The sequence below is a fragment of the Fopius arisanus genome, unplaced genomic scaffold (genome assembly GCF_000806365.1).
Source record: "Fopius arisanus strain USDA-PBARC FA_bdor unplaced genomic scaffold, ASM80636v1 scaffold00069, whole genome shotgun sequence".
Lineage (NCBI taxonomy): Eukaryota > Metazoa > Arthropoda > Insecta > Hymenoptera > Braconidae > Fopius > Fopius arisanus.
This window is the reverse complement of record NW_011887808.1, coordinates 647,246-660,406: the sequence shown is the minus strand read 5'-3', so window position 1 is coordinate 660,406 and position 13,161 is coordinate 647,246. Positions and strand designations below refer to the sequence as shown.

The 13,161-nt window shown below is 34.1% G+C and overlaps 1 protein-coding gene across 12 annotated transcripts in view; it reads left to right on the top strand.

Moving 5' to 3' along the window:
* Nucleotides 1–13,161, top strand: part of LOC105269443 (xin actin-binding repeat-containing protein 2) — a 43,690-nt gene that overhangs the window by 2,088 nt on the left and 28,441 nt on the right. The window lies entirely within an intron of this gene.

Here is a 13,161-nt window from a genome sequence, read left to right as displayed (position 1 = left end):
TTTCGTAGCGAGCAGGAATTTTTACGAAACTTTTCGGGTATTTTTCTCTCCGTGTAATACATTGATTTTTAAAAATGCATTCCAAAGATTATGGATTCTTCCTGTGAATAATGTGCATCATTTAGGGGAATAGATAGTATCAGTACTTGTCTATGCTATGGCAATTACCAATTAAGATAATTAGTTGAGTAGGCGATGGAAATGCTCATCGAAAAAATTGAAAACGAATTTCCAGATTCACTCTTGTCAACAGTGTAGGGATAGTCTGTAGATGTAATTCAGTTCATTGAAAGACTTCTTAGGAGAAACGCCAAAACCTTGAAAAAGGTTCTGCAGATGTTGTGATACTGAGATAATGCTGCAGTACAGGGATTCATTGAAAATTTGTATTAAAAACTGTGAATACATTTGCGTTTTCTTCAAATTATGTGAGGGAGGTAGAGACATTGTCTTTAAAGGAGGATGATGGTAGTAAAGTCACAAGTTAGAAAGTCAATTCTTGATATTTGGTTTTCACTGGAAAGGTAAAGGGAACCGCGTTAAAATGGAATATTTACTGTCAAATAGTAGCAGTCACATAGATTCGAGAATCACCAATCGGTTTTCTTTTATTATCGAATTGAAAACACAAATTTGAATTAATTTAAATTAATGAGGTACAATAACGGAAACTACGATATCAAAAATGTTAATTCCCACGATGTTCTCCCGTCTTTTACACATTCTCAAAATCGTTACTTAGGTGTTCCTGTTATTTGTGACCTCAATTTACTGTTCTCAAATTTTTTTTTTATTTTTAGACTTTCATTGTCTATATCTGAATTCCTCATGAAAATAAAAAAAGTATTGTCTCTGAAATTTAGGCTCTGATAAATTAGAATCATCTGAATTGTGAAGATTTACTATTCTCCAAGGAAGTGTTGCCTTTATCGTTGTATTAACGATTTCAAACGGATTATTTTAACAGTTTGAGATCGTAAATGACACTGAGACAAACCTGAATTACGATTTCAATACCGTATAAGGCCAGCAAAATCTTCGTAATTTACGTTTTTGAAATCATAATTCATATTTCGGAAATTACAATTTATGTTATGACGACCCAAATTTACAATCTGAAGAAAGCAATTTATTGGATCTCTTTTTTCATGAATGCAGGCAATTGGATACGGATTTTGTTATCCATTAGATTTTTTAAAGCTTGCAATAAAGTTAAAGATGCAAACAATTTGCAACTTTATCAAAATTTCGACAAAATCTACCTACAATCTTATAACAGTGGTCTCCATAATAATGGTTGTTCAGGGAGAAATAATAAAAACAGTTGTCCCATTTTGCTTGTCACGCGAGTAATAATACATTTTCAATCTTTGGAATTTAAACGACAACATGTACTTATTTCGTTGGGGGATCCTTGCTGTTTAAATAAAGGAAAAGGGGAAATGGACATTTTACAACACTTGCCAAGAATTAAATACCACAGCAATGGTGTGGAACGCGTTCGCACAACTAAATAAAACGGGAACTCGCTTAGAATCCCGGAGTGGATCCGGGTATGCATTAACGGGGGGAAAAATTCTAATTTCAGAATAGATGTGCGGATTTACCGATTTACCCGGCTGTTTATGTCGGTATCTTGTTAACTTGTAATATAATGCGAGTATTTATATTTGCGGGAGTTGTTGGAGAAAATTACGCTACAGAAAGCTACAGTAAAAAAATTATCCAGTTAGGGAAAAAATGTTTGATTAATGGTGAATAAACATGAGAACATCGAGACAGAGAAAGTCGACTTGTGGAGGTTTTTATAATATTTTTAGAAAATCAAAAGAAATTTTGAGGACATACCAAGCAAGTCTCACTAATTTATTTGTCGCTCCATTTTTAATCTTCTTAAGCTGATCACTGCGAGGCGAAACATCTACTAACAAAATATACTCCATCATAATTCATAATGAATGAAAATTCAGTCAGAAAATTTTGATATTAATATATTTTTTTAGAAATTTTGTCCTGCATGTTTCCAATGCTCGAATTAATATTACATTAATTAATAGCTATGGCACCGCTTAAAACTCGTGAATTTTTTGAGTAGTGAGAACTAGTGGTGCTTCAAGCATCACCGATGCCTTTAATTTTTTAAGTCCACATGAGAACAACTATTTTTTCAGAAAAAAAATATCTATAGTTTTCGCAGGCAACCTTAATAAAAGATTCTCAGTTTTCTTCTTGCAATTGTAGTGCTTAACAACAACAAAAATCTGTATTGGTATGAAAATTCTTCCTGATTAAAACAGTTGATTTCCCAGCAATTATATACCCTTAACAATGTAATTCTCTTCCATTATCTTGGAAAAAACGGCACCTCGAAACTTAATTTTCCATTCAATTCCAATCAAACTTGGAAATGCTTCTGAGAACGACCGTAAATCCCGAATTATTAAATCAATTATTAATCCACTGACAAAACAATTCATTATTTTTTAATGTCACCATACCATGTCTTCGTTTACCAATGTGATCATCATACTCGATTGCCTATCCCCTTCTTGGTTCTTAACGATAAACGACCGATGCCTACAATAATAATTTTAAGAGCAAAGAAATTGTAGATTTCATGTATGAGAAAATGACAAAAACTATGCGAGTAATAGTTTTCCTCTGTGCAGCTCATCTGAAATAAGAAGGAATTGGTTATGTTTTGAAAATTCTATTGCTCGAATCAAATTATTTCCAGACGCGCCTGATTAGGTTTCAATTACGATACCAATTTGGATTCCTTTAATGATTATTCATTGTTGCTAAAGTTCTCCTTATCACCAGAGAAATATTTCGATTAATTTGTCAATACCAATAGTTATTGTGGAAGTAGATTCAAAGTGATGATTAACATGATAATTGTTTAGAGTAAATAAAAGTATTCGGTATATTGGTATAGAGAATTCGGTATTTCATAACTCAACACCTCTCTCTAATTAATTCATATTTTGCAAAAATATTTTCTGCTCCCAGGGTAGAAATCTATCCCAGTTACGGAACAAAATATTTACATCTGATTAGATGTTCATCTGATGTAGGTAACTGACTTTCATACAGTTGTCAATATAATGAAATGCAGTCATTAGAGTCGCAGGAGACGAGAAATGAGCATTTGTTATGGTTGATTATTTCTCAGTGAAATCATAGGTTCGGGAAAAAGCACGGAGGGTGAATCAGTAAGTTCCCGGTTTTTCACCAGTGATTAGATAAGATAACGATTGCGGGAAAAGCCACAGACATGTGATGGTAGTCACCGAAGAGATTACAAAAGGAAAACTTTCCATACTTTTTAGTTTATTTGTGTTGTCCCAACATTGTGTATAGTATTTTAATTAAATTGCTGTATTCGATTAGTTCCTTTGATTGTCCATGGATTTTTGTACTTTTCTTTCAACTGTTTGTTCGAAGAGAATGTGATAACGATCTTGGTGGTGATATAAGTGTTGGTCAACTTCCGTAGATACATTTGTCATGTCGGTAATTTATGCCAAGTGGTTTTCCCATTTTCTTATCAAAAATAAATCAGCTTTCTCAGTTTTTTTAATAAATTTTGGGTCTGCGTTGGAAAGGTTATTTAGGGAGTAGGTTAGACAGGTTGCGAGCATCTGGGGATTCAGATGTTCGTGTCGGGAAAGAGTAGTTGACGAAAATGAAAATAGACTGGTTGATGACATAAGATTTTTTTCTAATACAGAAATGTGAAAAATTGCAAGCTCCTGCTCTTGGAACTTAATTTTTTTTCTCATTCGGTTGAATATGGTTTTAATTGAATGCATTATAAATTAATGGAAAATACAGACTCATTTCGAAGGTAAGACCAAAAAATAAGATAAATGAAATTTGTCATCGCCAATCAGTTAGCAATAACACACGCGCTGTAATTTAAAATATAGTTATGGGATGAAAAATCAGCTGAAGTATAATTATAACAAATTTCTTTCTTCTCTCTTGTTTGAGAACGACTTCTTTTATCTGTCATAAGTGCTGCATTTCCTATTTCGGATGCTTGTTAAGTTCAATTTTATTACATTAATTGTATTATCTGAGAGAAACCAAGCAAAAATTTTCCTTGGCCTAGTTTTTTTTTACGAAATGCTTTGTGTTTGTTGTTTCGCAAGATTTCATCGATAAAAGATAAAGAAAATAAACACTAGAACTATTTATGTTCCTCCAATTAACTTAACTATATTATGCATAATCATAAAATATGCGTTGACATTCGATTGCCCATTCCTCCAAAAATTTCGATTTTGTGAAATTGGAAAGGTTACAAAGAATAAAGACAAGAACAAGAAATTGGGACATTTTTCGATGATTATTGGAATTGGGTCAATAGTCCACATGAAGAAAGCACCCAGTGCTAGGGTGGATCTTCCGCTTCATTTCGTGCACTAGTAGTCATCTAGTTGGAAATGATGGGTTTGGAGTCACCAATCTTCATGACCAATGATATTTCAAACGTAATAAAAATTTGACTATATTTTATTGTTCTTCAATTGCTTTCCCTCGATTCACTTGACCAGTGAGGCATTTAAAGACACGTTGAGGACATAATTAGCGTAATGACAACGCTGGGTGAACACCGGAGACGTGGATGTATGTTACCTCATTGCTATTGTGCTGACGGGTTTACGATGCGTTCCATATAATTCTCAAACCGCGACAAGTACCCGCGCTCGAGGCATTGCGCGGGGGGTTTAAAGTTTAAACCTCAGAAATAGATACTACGTATCCCCGGAGTTAGAGAAAGTAACTCGGTGACACAGTATTCTTCCGGAATTATACCAAAGCTATTCTCAGATCTTTCGGTGACCTAATATATGTTACAGAATTCCCAAAAGTCATATTGCTAAAAATCTTCCAAAGATCGTACTCAGCGCGCGTTACATCATTACTTGTCATTCAAAAAATATCAACCTGATGGATTCTTTCTTCACAATATAGGCACAGAAGTAATCAAATTTATCAATTCTTATCTATAATAATAACTATCCGCTCTTTCTTGAAACGGTACAGCTGATTAATTTTTTGAATGTTCTGTAATTCGTTGATGTACGTCTGGCTGCGTCATTATGGAGCCCAACTAAAGTGTTCTTTATTCACTTTCATTAGTTTTTGCCCCTCTCTTCCTCACGTTTTTCGAAAGAAAAAGCAATACATTGAGCCAAGGGCCTGACGTCATTACCACCACACGTGGTGCATATCCTTCTGACCAGATATTCTTTTTTCTTCTCTTCAAGTATACACTTCGTTTATTCCCAGTTAAAACTATCTGTAAATAATTTTGTTCTTTGCCAAAACTTTGTAATGAAAAAAAATAGAGATAAATTCTTAGACCAACAAATAATCTTCTTCTAACTCAAAAACATCAAATAATAGAACAGGATACTGCTTTAAAAATTGCGGTTTTTTTTAAATTTTGAATCTTCTTAAACAATTGGATGATCGGCATTCAAATGCAATGACGAATAACTTATGTTATGGAAAAATAATAGGAAAGGAAGTCATTATGTACTCATGAATTGAAGTTTGAATTTTTGTGTGAGGGTAACATTTCGCGTTAATGACAATTTAAATAGGCATTATGTACAATTAAGATAGAGGACATCGAAGGGCATTTTTTCATTATTGACTTTTTCTTTTCTAACAGAAACAAGAATGTGAGTTATGTGAGGAGTTGAGAGCTATTTAACTCAGTAGATCTAGGCGGCTCAGGAAGAAACCATACATTAACACATAATTTCATTAGGTGACTGTGCTAAGTTGCTTTTCATCACCTCATGACCGTTGTGACGACTACATGACATGAAAAAGAATTTGACTCTCCCTGTCTGCATTATATTTTTATTTTATTTTTTTGCAGATTTCTAACAAAATATTGATCAATTTGATTGGCGCAAAAGAATATCCCATTTTTGAGTTACATCGTCATTTAATAATTTTCACCAATTCTCATGAGCGTGTGATTATTTTCATGTTTTATTTTCACATGCATGTAACTCAACTTAACTGTACAGTCGGCCGATAGTGTAGGGTCCTAGTCACACTAACTAGTTACTAGAAGGACACACTGGGTTGACTGGATCTCTTACTGACACTCGTGCCTTCCGCTCAACAATTTTTGAGGAAGCGGTGTCCTAACCGGTCACCCATGCAAGTACTAACATACTGAAACGTTTCTTAGCTTGGATTACTCGCCCAACTATTACTGTCGATCTCATAAGTCAATATTTTCTTTACAACCAAGAGCCTATCATTATGCAATGAAAATGTAAGAATTATAATTTTTCATGGACGATATTTGTGATTTATCATACCAATATAATTGTGCTTTTCAAGCACGCGCTTTAGCAGTTGATATAAAATATTATTATTAATAAATGCTTGTTTTCAAAGAGAATAACGACCGTGTGTTGTGAAATATTGGCTAGAGTTCAAGTGCGAAATTTCCGGGCATAATGGAGAAATGTGAGGTCTCAAGTGAACTGTATGAATGTTTGGAAGGCCAAGAGTGATGGTAGTGATTCCAGAATTTCGTTGAAGAATTTTACACGGGTTCCTGCAGCATGCGTCATCAGAGATTTATTCACCTCATGTTTCAAGAATTTATCGGAAAAACGAGACACAAGGCGAAGTGAATGAAGAATTTTACGGCTGAGAACCAATTCAATTGATACATCTAAAAATAATTGCACTTGACTTCATTGATGAATGAATTTTGATTTATTTCATTGAGATCATACCTTGTGAATTGCAATGGATTTTATTTGCGAATTTTTTTTTATTCAATTAATCAATTAATCGATTCAATTTGCATTTCAATGTTCCATATTTTCATATCATAAAAAATATATAAAAAATATATACAACACATATATCATTTTCAAGATATAAATTTTTTCATGTGAGTGCAGACAGTAACTACTTAAATATTTATTCAATAATATACTTTTCTTGTCGATTATTCCTTAATTTCATAGCTTTCTAGGGGAATTCATTTATTCCACAATGTTTGTGGCAAACTTGTTCGACTGATACTTTGAATAATTGGATAATTCACCCATAATTTATGTTCAGGATTAGTAGGGGTGCATGCACGTACATCTTCCCCGGAAAGATTAGTGTCTTGACCCATACAGGTCGTTAGCTCGGTGTCCTCACGCGAATGCTCATCTCTACACTCGAATTCCTAAAAAAGCCATTTCCGCATTTACTTGAAAATTCATTCTGGCCTAATTTATATATTCTGTAGCCGTCTGGAATTGTAGAGTTAATCACGAACACTCCAAAAAATATACTAGATTTTGGTGGATTTAATATTCTTGCACACGAAAATGCGTAAAATTAAATTATGATTTCAAACTGGTAATTTAGCAATCCGAGTTGAAATTATGCAGCCTTAACTCGTACATTACGAGGTCAGGATTTGTAAATTCCCAATTTGAAATAGCAATTTACATTTTCAATCTCGTACTTTCTCCACCGATTACAAACACCTAAATTTCAGGAAATTTCATGGAATTTGTAAATTACAATTACTTTAATGAAGTGTTCGTTGAGTTTTTCAGAAAAATTTTCAAAACTAAACGAGATGCAATAATTATTGTAACAATCTTTTTAGCGATTCTCAATGAGTTCTACAGTAAATAGCCGATATTTTGGGGTCAGCTTTGTGAGTTATTCTGCGTGTAACATAATAATAACCAACGTCGGACAATTCAAAAAATCAGAGCGGGTGCTGTTTATTATTTTAATGCATGTCTTGTGAAATGAACCAAGCGTCTGATTCGCGTGGTACTAGCACTCAAAACTCTACTTATATTTTCCACGAGAAGGCTGAGTGACCTGACTCAGTCCCAGTCCCAGTCCCGCATCCCCGGCATTCCATCGGACTTAGTCGTGTGCGTGAGACTAAATATTTTCGAATCACTCCATTGCGCTTGCGCCCGCCACATCGGCAATTGAATTACTTTTACTATTTTTCATCATTTCGTTGCACACACGACATTGTGTGTGTTCAATGTTAATTGTTGTTCCAGCGCTGACATGATTTGGCGTTCAAAATGTTCAATTGTACTATTTCATTGAGAGTTAACGCTGACGCTGAATTTAGGAAAGTGATTCACGTTCCGTTGAAACTTGAAACAAATCGTTCAGCAGAGGCACTGCGGTTCGTAGAGGCGATAACAATGAGCGTGACATGAGTACTGATGGGTCTTTCTCTTTCCATTGGGCTCAATTGTGTTGGCGAGTTAAATTGAGAAGAATCGCTCGCAACTATACTTTGCGCAGATCATTTGGATAAGAAGGGGATTCGCTACGAGAGTAGAGAAAAAAATATATAGAGTTGGATAGACAGGAACAATTCCCTGAAAAACACTGGCTGATGACCTTCCTACCTCCTAAACAGCTGGCGAAGCTCCAACCATACGGGTTCTCATTTTTGGAAGACCATCAATGAACGAGTGCTCCCACTTTCAACATTTCAACAAGGAAATTCACCTAAAGTGCTAATAATGAAATTTATTTTTGGAAAAGTAACCCTAATAGCCTATTCCAAACAGCTATAGTTTTCCAATAAATCAGAATTTCATCTTCATTATTTCATTGATTAATTGTGATGAAATTTCTTGAAACTTGAATGCACATGATGAATTTGTCACAACAAACATTTGCAATTTGTAGGATCAGTGAATTTCACAGTTTAGATGAAAGTCACTATTCATATACTGCTTGAATTATTTTCTTCATTAAGAGAGAAAAATGATGCGTCTGAACGAAAATCAGTTGAAACTAAATCCTTATGACTCCTATATGTATACTCTTGTACAAGCTGATGTGATTCTTATATCATCTCGCAGTATGTACCATGTACCATGTACCATGTAACTCTACATGTAAGCACATATGATCTTCTATTAGATGTATCGGATTTATGATTTTAGGTTTATTACTTCAAGCGTTTAGTTTGAACAAAGTAACTGAGGGTCATTGCTCGGTTGGATCAACACTTCTCAAGATCTCAATAAAATTATTGACGGCGCGCATGGTAGCCGGAGTTTTAATAGCCAATAAGGGCCGCACACACATTTTTCTCATCCATATGGATCTCTATTATGTGTTTATTCGCTCTAGCCATTTGCTGCTTCTAACATGCTCATTCCACTGATTTGTTCGAATTAATCCCAATCTTATTTGACTCAATTTTCAGCTTTTTTTTCGTATTTTCATTTGTACTGCCATTATGGTTTTATAGCTTCCTTATATGGTGCACCTTGCCGTTTCCACTTCTCTCGTTCCTAATTATCTTTCTGCGTTAACTTTGGCACCTATAGCTATAGTTATTGTTGCTAATCCCTTAGCAATTCACGTCCGAATAAACACTTCTTTATAGGTCTTCTTATTATTATTTTCATTTGAATGTGTGCTGTGTATTGTAGATTTGAATTTGATTTCGTCACCGGGTAACTTCGCAGATTTACTTCAAGATTTAATCTAGTCCAACACGTGAAGACATTATCTCAGTTAAACTAGCATTGTTTTGAGATTGAGTAGAGGCCATCAATAAATATGTTCAATTAGCGAACGAAAAAAATGATAGCTCAATATGAGAGTTACTAAATTCGTGTTTTCGTCTTAAAATCATCAACGGTAATTGTATCACCTAATGAATAGTAATGCCATTTTAACCATCTAAAAAAGAGTATGAAGTTTTTCTCTGAAAGAACTTGCATATCCAAGTACTTGGGTATCTTCAACGAATTTCATTCCTTGTATATTCATTTGAAAAAAAGGAGAGGATACACTCGGCCTTCACTATCGTCCTCACAACCACTTTTGGTAAGAAGATTTGGTCAGCGACGCGGTAGTGTGTCATACTAAAAATACTCTGCCGTTTGTAACCGAACGCAAGAACATTCGCCTTTCTACAAGTCTCGGTCGTGAACTCTCCGACATTCTGCAGCAGAAAAAGTCATTTCTTTTATTCTTGGCGTCATACAGACTAAATTAAACGACTCGCAAATATTCCCAGATGGCGAAAAAAGTTGAGATATTTATATGCACTCGTGACTGTCGACCTGAAAAAAGTTTTTAATTTAAGTGCAAACTTCCGATGAATTATCATTGGTTTAAAACATGATTTGCAATGAGAAATATCGTTCATCTATTAGAATTTGAATTCGATGAATGGAGAATGGTTGAAAAGTCAGGGCTCATAGGAGTCATGTATAATTGGACTTACTCCCATTCTGGTTTACATATACATGCATTACATGTACATGTCTACGGTTGTATAACATACAGAAAGCAAGGGATAATGATAAGACGTGAAAAAGCGGGTAATCAACAACTGAAGAAGAGGTGGAACTTGCGATGGAAGTTGTGATGATTGTAGAAATGAGTCTCAAGTTCATTCGACTCATGAGAAATTATCTAAAGGGAACGCGAGAATTATTGAATCCTTGGAGGAGTAATGTTCAGTACTATTATGCCAGGTTGGATGTCTCTCCTTACATGGAACAAGTTTACGAGAATTGGTTTCGAAATAAAGTCATTTATTATTTATAAGAATTTCATATTTGTCGGAAAATTGTCTTCAAATTAGTTAACCTTATGTTCAATTTTTCAGACTTTACAAATTAAATTGTTGTACACAAAACTGTTTGAAAATTATGGTTGCGATTTTACGTAAAAAACGGTTGAAAAGTAATTCCATGCCAATATTTGGCAATAAGCTTGGATGAAATTTATTTGCACTCTAGTACAGAATTATTACTTGACCGGTTTATACGAGAATGAAAAATGTTGAGAATAGTGCGAATTCAGTTCAACGAAAAAACTTAAGGCCCGGGTGGACTATCTATCGAATATCATCTTTTGTTTAAATTTTATCTTTTTAGCCTTAAATACATTAAAATTTGGGATGAAATTTGTGTTGCGGGAACTACTCGAATGGTTATAAAAAAATAATGAAAAAAAAAGGGAAAATTATTGAAGGGCACTAAAGAGCGATATTGTTTAAAAGGGATCTACCAAGTTTACAAAAAAATAATAAAAATTACACAGCTTACTTTTGCTCTCCAGAAGATTGAGTGACAGCTAGATGCAATAGTAAGCTAAGTATTTTTTATTATTTTTTAGCAAACTTGGTAAATTCCTTTTAAATAATATCGATCTTCAGCGCCCTTCAATAATTTTTCCTCGTTTTTTTCATTATTTTTTCATGTCCATTCAAGTGCTTCCCGTAACACAAAATTGATTCAAAACTTTAATGTATTTTAGGTTAAAAAGATAAATCTAAACAAAAGTCGACATTCGATAGATAGTCCACCCGGACCCTGAATTGAAAGTTATTGAAAATTTCTGGTCATTCAATTAAAATAACTATTAAGTAAGTTGAGTTCGTATTAGTGAAAATTTCCGCTGAATTAAGGTTTGCTATTTATGTTCTTCAATGGCAATGATCACGTTTGCCGGAAATAAGAAAGTAAATAAGTTAATAAATATAGTAATATAGAGTGAGTAAAATCTATTTCCTTATAGCTGTTTACTTGTATTCCCTGTCAAATGTATTCACAGTTGTTCTGCAAAGATTCCCATGTGAGAACGGGAATTTTCACGATGGGGAGATAATATGACTGACGTTGGCAGTAATGCCGATGCTTGAGTAGATCCTTTCCCTAACTTAAGTGGTTCGCACATGGCAGATCATCTTGAGGGACATGACGGGCCAAGGAGTGTGAATATACCTCATGTCGGTCCGGCCGCCTGCTGATGTCTTCTCTCCTCTCCATAGCAGAAACTGTTTCTGCAAGGCCAGTGCACTCATCGCAAAAATAAATGTCCAACAGCTGGAATTGAGATGGAGGAAAAAATACGGACAATTTATACATTGAGATGTATCTGTTGGCAACCATGTCATAGTAATTTGTGCAGTTATAACACAATTGTTTTTATGATTACACCACGGGAGACACTGCGCATAATACAATAATATCCATGAACTTGAATAAACGGCAGATGAAAGTCTTCTTCTACGATTCATGGTATCATTTCAAAAATGCGAGAAAATTCTCAGATTTACTTACATTGCAGCTACTTACACCGTAATTCCACAGATTATAATTCAATGGTTATAGAATTAAAAAAAAAATTGCGAACTTTATGCACATATTTTGGTACAATCACTCAATGTATAAAATTGAAATTCTTATGCATAGAATATGCATAAAACTACCTGATATCATACCGTGCCATTGAGGTATATAATATGCACTGCTTAAACATATTTGATATGTAGTGAAATATTGAGAAATTAATTTTTAAAAAATGCATTGATTCTCTGAAAAAATGCTCACTATCACTGCAATTTTATTGATTTATGAAAATCTTTGCTGAGGGGATATGCAGCTGAGCCAATTGCATGTAAGCAAATGCCAATGTTTATACTCAGTTGATAGAAAAAGTATACAATAGTATACATGATTCCTGCGTTAATTGATTATAACTTCTGCATACGGAAGTTTCATCACTAAGTTTCATCGAAAGTTACGTCAATATTGCTAAAACTGTATTGCTACGTATAAAATGTGCATAAAATTGTGTAATACACTCTTAAGATTCTCTGTGTGTAATTTATGATTGCGTTTATATCGTGTAATTTTTATAAATGTTAATAATTTAACGAAATTTGAATCCATAATATAATTTGGCAGAAAATTTTGATTTTCAACTTGCGCACTACCGGTCTTACGTTGTGAAAGCAGACAGAACATTAACATCTAATAATAGGAGGCTTATGTGTCGGCTAACGTGTCGACCAATGCACATTGGCATTCCAAGCGCTTCAAGGATCTCAACGAAACGTAAGAGAAAAATCAATGAAAACAATGAAAAGAGAAATGACCTGAAAAATTGGCAAGTCATCAGAAATCGACTGGTCACTTCTTAATCGAGGAGCTCCATCATTTCTTTGATTTCCAAAAATTACTGGAGATGAAACACGCAATTGTTAGATATTCTCAGATATTAACATAATAAGCGAATAATGGATATATTTATTGATCACGCCCTTATAATTTCCATGACAAATTTCAGTTGATTTTTTTGTGAAACAACCCA